The sequence below is a fragment of the Dipodomys merriami genome, unplaced genomic scaffold, assembly GCF_024711535.1.
Source record: "Dipodomys merriami isolate MVZ:Mamm:240054 unplaced genomic scaffold, mDipMer1.0.p SCAF_46, whole genome shotgun sequence".
Lineage (NCBI taxonomy): Eukaryota > Metazoa > Chordata > Mammalia > Rodentia > Heteromyidae > Dipodomys > Dipodomys merriami.
This window is the reverse complement of record NW_027206024.1, coordinates 10100764-10109750: the sequence shown is the minus strand read 5'-3', so window position 1 is coordinate 10109750 and position 8987 is coordinate 10100764.

The following is an 8987-nucleotide window of genomic DNA, read 5'->3' as shown; positions in this document are numbered from 1 at the left end:
ACCCTTATCCTCACCCTAAACCTAACCCTAATCCTCACCCTAACCCTTACCCTCACCCTTACCCTATGCCCAACCAAACCCTAAACCTCACACTAACCCTAACCCTCAACCTAACCCTAAACCAAAACCTGACCCTTACCCTAATCCTCACACTAACTCTAAACCTCACCCTAATCATAACCCTAAGCCTAACCATCACCCTAACCCTAACCCTCATCCTAACCCTAACCTTAACCTTAACCTAACGCTCAGACTAAACCTAACCCTCACACTGACCCTAAACCTATCCCTCTGCCTAACCCTCACCCTAACACTCAAGCTAACCCTAACCCTCACCCTCACCCTAACCCTCACTCTAACACTTACTCTCACCCTAACCCTAAACCTAACCCTTACCCTATCCCTAACCCTCTCCCAACCCTAACCCTAACCCTCACCCTCACCCTCACCCTCACCCTCAGCCTCACCCTCACCCTAACCCTCACACTAACCCTCACACTAACCCTCACCCTAACGCTCACCCTCACCCTCAACCTAACCCTAACCCTATCCTAAACCTAACCCTAACCCTCACCCTCAACCTCACCCTAAACTTCAACAGAATCTTACTGCTGGCAGGCCTCCGGGTGTTCAGGGTGAACATTCTCCTCGTAAATCCTCCGTGGTTTCTTCTACACCCGTGAAGTTTGGCAAGTGTACGCAGTTTGCATTGCTGCACAACTGCGCCTGCAGAGGTCTGCTGCTCTTGCAAAAATTCAGACCTGGCAGTCAGATATGCTTGTCCCCATAGGACCCTGCCAGCTGACTGGGAATATCTGCTTCCCGTTCTTCTCACCTGAGTGCTACTGATTACAGCTTTGACAGCTACACTCTACCGAACCTGAGGAGTAAGTTTTAACTCTACTTATGGCACTCTGTAAAAATTTGGAGAACTTGACCTCAGTTGTTTGTGACATGACCACTGTCCATCCAGGTCTATGGACAGTACTGGGTATATCAGGCTCTAGTTAGTCCACCGTTGTGTTCAGCCGAATGACTTCTGCGGGAAACACTCAGAATGAGGTTCTGAGTTATTGCAAGATAGGTGCGTTTCACTCCTTTTCAAGGCTTCTTAGGAAGAATTTCAGAATCTGGCTCCCCGAAGGCCTCCGATTGTTCCGGGTGGACATCTCCTTGTAAATCCTAACCCTAACCCTAACTCTAATCCTACCTCTAAACCTCACCCTCACCCTCACCCTCATCCTCAACCTCACCCTCACCCTAACACTCATCATCACCCTCACCCTCTCCGTCACTGTAACCCAAAACTTACCCTAACCCTAATGCTAACCCTAAGCCCTAACCGTAACCCTAACCCTAATCATAAACATAACCCGAATCTTGCTGCTGTCAGGCCTCCGGGTGTTCCGGGTTAACATCTCCTTGTAAATCCTCCGTGGTTTATTTTTCACCCATGATGGTTGGCAAGGGCACACAGTTTGCATTGCTGCACAATTGTGCCTGCAGATCTCTGCCGAAGTTGCAAACATTCAGACGTGGCAGCCTGATCTGCTTGGCCCCGTAGAACACTGCCAGCTGACTGAGAATATCGGCCTCCCATTCTTATCACCTGAGTGCTACTTATTACAGCTTTGACTGCTACACTTTACTCAACCTGAGGAGCAAGTTTTACCTCTACTTATGGCACTCTATAAAAGTTTGGAGAACTAGACCTCAGTTTTTGGGACTCGACCACAGTCCATAGAGGACTATGGACGGCACTGGCTATATCAGGCTCTAATTAGTCCACCGTTGTGTTCAGCTGAATGACTTCTGCCAGAAACACTCAGAATGAGGTTCTGAGTTATTGCAAGATAGGTGCGTTTCACTCCTTTTCAAGGCTTTCTAGGAAGAATTTCAGAATCTGGCTGCCGGCAGGCCTCCAGGTGTTCCTGGTGAACATTTCCTTGAAAATCCTAACCCTAACCCTCACCCTGACCCTCGTCCTAACCCTAACTCTAACCCTAACCCTAACCCTAAACCCTAACCCTAAACCTAACCCTAAACCCTAACCATGACCCTAATGCTTACCCTAAACCATAACCCTGAACCTAAACCTCACCGTATCACTATCCCTAACCCTAACCCTCTATGGATTACAGCTTTGACAGCTGCACTCTACTCAACCTGAGGAGTAATTTGCACCTGTACTTATGGCACTCTGTGAAAGTTTGGAACTAGACCTCAGTTGTTTGGGACATGACCACTGTCGTTCCAGGACTATGGTTGGCACTAGCTATGTCAGGCTCTAATTAGTCCACGGTTGTGTGCATCAGAATGACCTGTGCCAGTAACACTCATAATGAAGTTCTGAGTTATTGCAACATGGGAAAGTTTTAATACTTTCAAGGCTTCTTAGGAAGAATTCCAGAATCTTGCTGCCAGCGGGTCTCCGGGTGTTCTGGTTGGACATCTCCTTGTAAATCCTAACCCTAAGCCTAACTCTAACCCTCAACCTCAACCTCATTCTCACCCTCAACGTCATCGTCACCCTCACCCTCACCCTAACACTCACCATCACCCTCACCCTCATCTTCACTGTAACCCTTACCCTACCCTAAACCTAATGCTAACCCTAAGTCCTAACATTAACCCTAACCCTAAACCTAACCCGAATCTTGCTGCCGGCAGGCCTCCGTGTTTTCCGGGTGAACATTTGCTTGTAAATCCTCCGTGGTTTCTTCTACACCCGTGAAGTTTGGCAAGGGTATGCAGATTGAATTGCTGCACAATTGCGCCTGCAGAGCTATGCCGCCCTTGCAAACATTCAGACGTGGCAGTCAGATATGCTTGCCTCCGTAGAACACTGTCAGCTGACTGGGAATATCTGCTTCCCTTTCTTCTCACCTGAGTGCCACTGATTACAGCTTTGACGGCTACACTCTACTCAACCTGAGGAGTAAGTTGAACCTGTACTCATGGCACTCTCTGAACGTTGGGAGAACTGGACCTCAGATGTTTGGGACGCGACCACTGTCCATCCAGGAGTATGGACGGCACTGTTTATATCAGGCTCAAATAGGCCACGGTTGTGTTCATCAGAATGACCTCGGCCGCAAACATTCAGAATGAGGTTCTGAATTATTGCTACATAGCAGCGTTTCACTCCATTTAACGCTTCTTAGGACGAATTCCAGAATGTTGCTGCCAGCAGGCCTCCGGATGTTCCAGGTGAACATCTCCTTGTTAATCCTCCGTGGTTTACACTCGTGAAGTTTGGCAAGGGTACGCAGTTTGCATTGCTGCACAATTGCGCCTGCAGAGCTTTGCCGCACTTGCAAACATTCAGAAGTGGCAGCCAGATATGCTGGTCACCGTAGGACACTGTTAGCTGACTGGGAATATCTGCTTCCCTTTCTTCTCACCTGAGTGCTACCGATTACAGCTTTGACAGCTACACACTACACAACCTGAGGTGTAAGTTGAACCTCTACTTATGGCATTCTGTGAAAGTTTGGAGAACTAGACCTCAGTTGTTTGGGACGCGACCACTGTACATCCAGGACTATGGACGGCACTGGCTATATCGCGCTCTAATTAGTCCACCGTTGTGTTCATCAGAATGATCTCAGCTGCAAACACTCAGAATGAGGTTCTGAAATATTGCAACATAGGAACATTTCATTCCATTCAAGGCTTCTTAGGATGAATGCCAGAATCTTGCTGCCGGCATGCCTCTGGGTGTTCCGCGTGAACATTTCCTTTTAAATCCTAAACTTAACCCTAACCCTATCGTTAACCCTAACCCTAACTTCACCCTCACCCTCACCCTCACACTCACCCTAACCCTCACACTCACCCTAACCCTAACCGTAACTCTCACCCTCACCCTCACCCTAACTCTAACCATAAACCTCAACCTAACCCTCACCCTAAACCTTACCCTCACCCAAACCATAACCCTAACCCTAACCCTCACACTAAACTTAAACCTCATTGTAACCCTAACCCTACCCCTCACTCTAAACATCACCCTAACCTAATCTTAAACCTAACACTCACACTCAGCCTAACCCTCACCATCACCCTAATGCTCATCCTAACCCTAACCCTCTCCCACACACTAACCCTCACCCTTACCCAAACCATCATCCTCACCCTAACTCTCACCCTAAACATCACCCGAACATTAATGCTCACCCTAACCCTAACCCTAACCCTCATCCTAACCCTCACCCTCAACCTAACCCTCACCCTCATCCTAATCCTCTCCCTAACCCTAATCCTTACCCTAACCATAAGCTAAACCTCAACCTCACCTTCACAATCACACTAACCCTCACGCTCACACTAGCCCTCACCCTAAACCTAACCCTAACCCTAACCCTAACCCTCACCTTCAACCTCACCCTCAGCCTAACCCTAACCCTAACCCTAACCCTAAACCGAAAACTAACCCTAACACTCACCCTAACCCTCACCCCAACCCTTAAGCTCAACCTAACAGGAACCGTAACCCTAACCCTCACAATAACCCTGACATTCACCCTAAACCTAACTCTACCCCTCACCCTAACCCTCACCGTAACCTTAACCCAAACCCTAACCCTCACACTAACCCTACCCCTCACCCACACCCTAACCGTCACTGTCACCCTCACCCTAACACTAAGCCTAAACCTACCCTTCACCCTAAACTTAATCCTCACCCTAACACTAACCCTCACTCGCACCTGAACCTTCACACTCACCCTAACCCTCAGCCTCAACCTAAACATCACCCTAACCATAAACCTCACATTACCCCTAACCCTCACCCTAACCCTAACCCTAAACCTAAACCTTACCCTCATTTTAATTCTGGCACTAACCCTAACCCTTACCTAACCCAAAGCCTCACCCTCAACCTAAACCTCACGCTAACACTAACCCTCACCCTAGACCTCACCCTAACCCTAATCCTAACCCTAACCCTCACCCTCACATTCACCCTCAACTGCAGCTGAACCCTAACCCTAAACCTCAACCTAAGCCTAAACCTCACCCTCACCCTAACGCTAACACTAATCTTAACCATCACACTCACCCTCATCCCAATCCTAACCCTAACCCTAACCCTCACCCTCAACCTAAACCTTAAGCACACCCTAACCCTCACCCTCACCCTCACTATAATCCTAACCCTAACCCTAACCCTAACCCTCACCCTCACCCTATCGGTAACCCTCAACCACACCCTAACCCTCACCCTCACCCTCACCATAATCCAAACCCTAAACCTAAACCTAACCCTCACCCTCACCGTAAATCTCACCCTAACCCTTACCCTCACCCTAACACTTACCCTCAACCTAAACCTAACCCTAACCCTAAAACTAACCCTCACCCTCAACATAACCTTTACCCTAACCCTAAACCTAAACCTCACCCTCACCCTAACCCTCACTGTCAACCAAACCCTCAGCCTAAACCTAACCCTCACCCACACCCTAACCCTCACCCTCACCCTCAAACTAAACCTCAACCTGTTCCTCACCCTCACCCTCACCCAAACCGTAACCCTCTTGCTCATCCTAAGCCTAACCCTCATGCTCACACTAACCCTCACCATCACCCTAACCCTCACTCTAACCCTAACCCTCACCCACACACTAACCCTCACCCTCACACAAAACCTCACACTCACCTTAACCCTCACCCTCAGCATAACCATCTCCCTAACTCTAACTCTCAACCTAACCCTAACCCTAACCCTCACACTAACAATAAAACTCTCCCTACCCCTTATCCTTACCCTCACCCTAACCCTTACTGTCACCCTAACCCTCACCCTAACCCTAACACTCAACCACACACTAACACGAATCCTCACTTGAACCCTCACTCTCACCCTAAACCTCACCCTCATTTTAAACATCACCCTAACCCTAATCCGAACCATAACCCTCACCCTAACCCTAACCCTCACCCTAACCCTCACCCTCAGCATAATTCTCACCCTAACTCTAACCCTAAACCTTCCCCTAAACCTAACCCTCACCCTCACCCTCACCCTCACCCTAGCCCTCACCCTCACCCTCACCGAAGCCCTCACCCTAACCCTAAACCTAACCCTAACCCTAATCCTAACCCTCACCCTCACACTCACCCTCACACTAACAGGAATCTTGCTGCCGGCAGGCCTCTGGGTTTTCCGGGTGAACATCTCCTTGTAAATCCTCGGTGGTTTCTTTTACACCCGTGAAGTTTGGCAAGCGTATGCAGTTTGCATTGCTGCACAATTTCGCTTGCAATCCTCTGCCGTGCTTGCAAACATTCAGACTTGGTAGTCACATTTGCTTGTCCCCGTTGGACACTGCCAGCTGACTGGGAATATCTGCTTCCCGTTCTTCTCACCTGAGTGCTAATGATTACAGCTTTGACGGCTACACTCTACTCAACCTGAGGAGTAAGTTGAACCTCTACTTATGGCTCTCTGTGAAAGTTTGGAGAACTAGACCTCAGTTGTTTGGGAAGCGACCACTGTCCATCCAGGACTATGGACGGCACTGGCTATATCAAGATCTGATTAGTCCACGGTTGTATTTGGCCAAATGACCTCTGATGGGAACACTCAGAATGAGGTTCTGAGTTACTGCAACAGAGGAGCGTTTCATTCCTTTTCAAGGCTTCTTAGGAAAAATTCCAGAATTTTTGTGTCTGCGGCCCTCCAGGTGTTCCAGGTGAATATCTGCATGTAAATCCATTCCTTTTCAAGGTTTCTTAGGAAGAATTCCAGAATTTTTGTGTCTGCGGCCCTCCAGGTGTTCCAGGTGAATATCTCCATGTAAATCCTAACCCTCACACAACCCTAACCCTAACCCTAAACGTACCCTCACCCTCACCCTCACCCTTACCCTCACCCACACCCTGACGCTAACCCTAACCCAATCCCGAAACCTAAACCTAACCCTAACCCTCACCCTTACCCTCACCCTAAACTTAACCCAAATTTTACTGCTGGCAGGCCTCCGGGTGTTCAGGGTGAACATTCTCCTTGTAAATATTCCATGGTTTCTTCTACATCCGTGAAGTTTGGCAAGGCTACGCAGTTTGCATTGCTGCACAATTGTGCCTGCAGAGCTCTGCCAAGCTTGCAAACATTCAGACGTTGCAGCCATATATGCTTGTCCTCATAGGACCCTGCTAGCTGACTGGGAATATCTGCTTCCTGTTCTTCTCACCTGAGTGCTACTGATTACAGCTTTGACAGCTACACTCTACTCAACCTGAGGAGTAAGTTTTACCTCTACTTATGGCACTCTGTAAAAGTTTGGAGAACTAGACCTCAGTTGTTTGTGATGCGACCACTGTCCATGCAGGACTATGGACAGCACTGGCTATATCAGGCTCTAGTTAGTCCACCATTGTGTTCAGCTGAATGACTTCTGCCGGAAACACTCAGAATTAGGTTCTGAGTTATTGCAAGCTAGGTGGGTTTCACTCCGTTTCAAGGCTTCTTAGGAAGAATTTCAGAATCTGGCTGCCGGCAGGCCTCCGGGTGTTCCTGGTGAACATCTTCTTGTAAATCCTAACCCTAACCCTAACCCTAGCCCTAACCTTGACCCTAACCCTAAAGCCTAACCCTAACTCTAAACCCTAACCCTGACCCTAACCCTAACCCAAAACCCTAACCCTGAACCTAAACCTCACCCTATCCCTAACCTAACTCTAACCCTCTACTGATTACACCTTTGACGGCTACACTCTACTCAACCTGAGGAGCAAATTGAACCTGTACTTATGGCACTCTGTGAAAATTTGGAGAACTAGATCTCAGTTGTTTGGGACGCGACCACTGTCCATCCAGCACTATGGACAGCACTACTTATGTCAGGCTCTAATTATTCCACGGCTGTGTTAATCAGAATGACCTCTGCCGAGAACACTCAGAAAGAATTTCTGAGTTATTGCAACAAAGGAGCGTTTCAATCCTTTCAAGGCTTCTTAGGAAGAATTCCAGAATCTTGCTGCGGGCAGGCCTCCGGGTGTTCCCGGTGGACATCTCCTTGTAAAACCTAACGCTAACCCTAACTCTAAACCTCAACCACACCCTCACCCTCATCCTCATCCTCACTCTCACCCTAACACTAACCATCACCCTCACCCTCACCGTCACTCTAACCCTATACTAATCCTAACCCTCACACTAATCCTCACCGTAATACTCATGCTAACACTAACTCTCACTCTCACACTAAACCTCAACCTAACGCTTAACCTCACCCTAACCCTAACCCTAACCCTCACACTAAACCTAACGCTCACCCTAACCCTAAACCTACAACTCACCTAAACCTAACCCTAACCCTAGTTCTCACCCTAACTCTAATCCTAAACCTAACCCTCACACTAAACCTTACCCTAACGCTAACCCTAACATTAACCCTAACCCTCAGCCTAACCCTTACCCTAACCTTAACCCTAAACCTCAACCTAACCCTCACCATAACACAAACCCTAACCCTAATCCTACCTCTCCCCCAAAGCATCAACCTATCCTTTACCCTCACAATCTCTCTAACCCTCACACTAACCCTAACCCTCACCATAACCCTCACCCTAATCATTACCCTAACCCTAACCCTAACATTAACCCTAACCCTAATACTAACCTTAACCCTAATCCTCAACCTAACCCTCCCACTAACCCTAAACCTAACCCTAACCCTCACCCTCACCCTAACCCTCAACCTAACCCTTACTCTCACCCTCAATGTAGCCCTCACACTAACTCTAACCCTCATCCTAACCCTCACCCTAACCCTCACCCTCTCACTCACGCTCACCCTCAGCATAACCATAACCCTAACCCTAATCCTAAACCTAATGCTCACCCTCACCCTCAAACTCAACCTAAACCTAACCCTAACCCCAAACCTCACCCCCACCCTCAACCTAAACTTCAGCCTCAACCTCACCCTCACACTAACCCTAAACCTAACCGTATCCCTCACCCTAAACCTAAC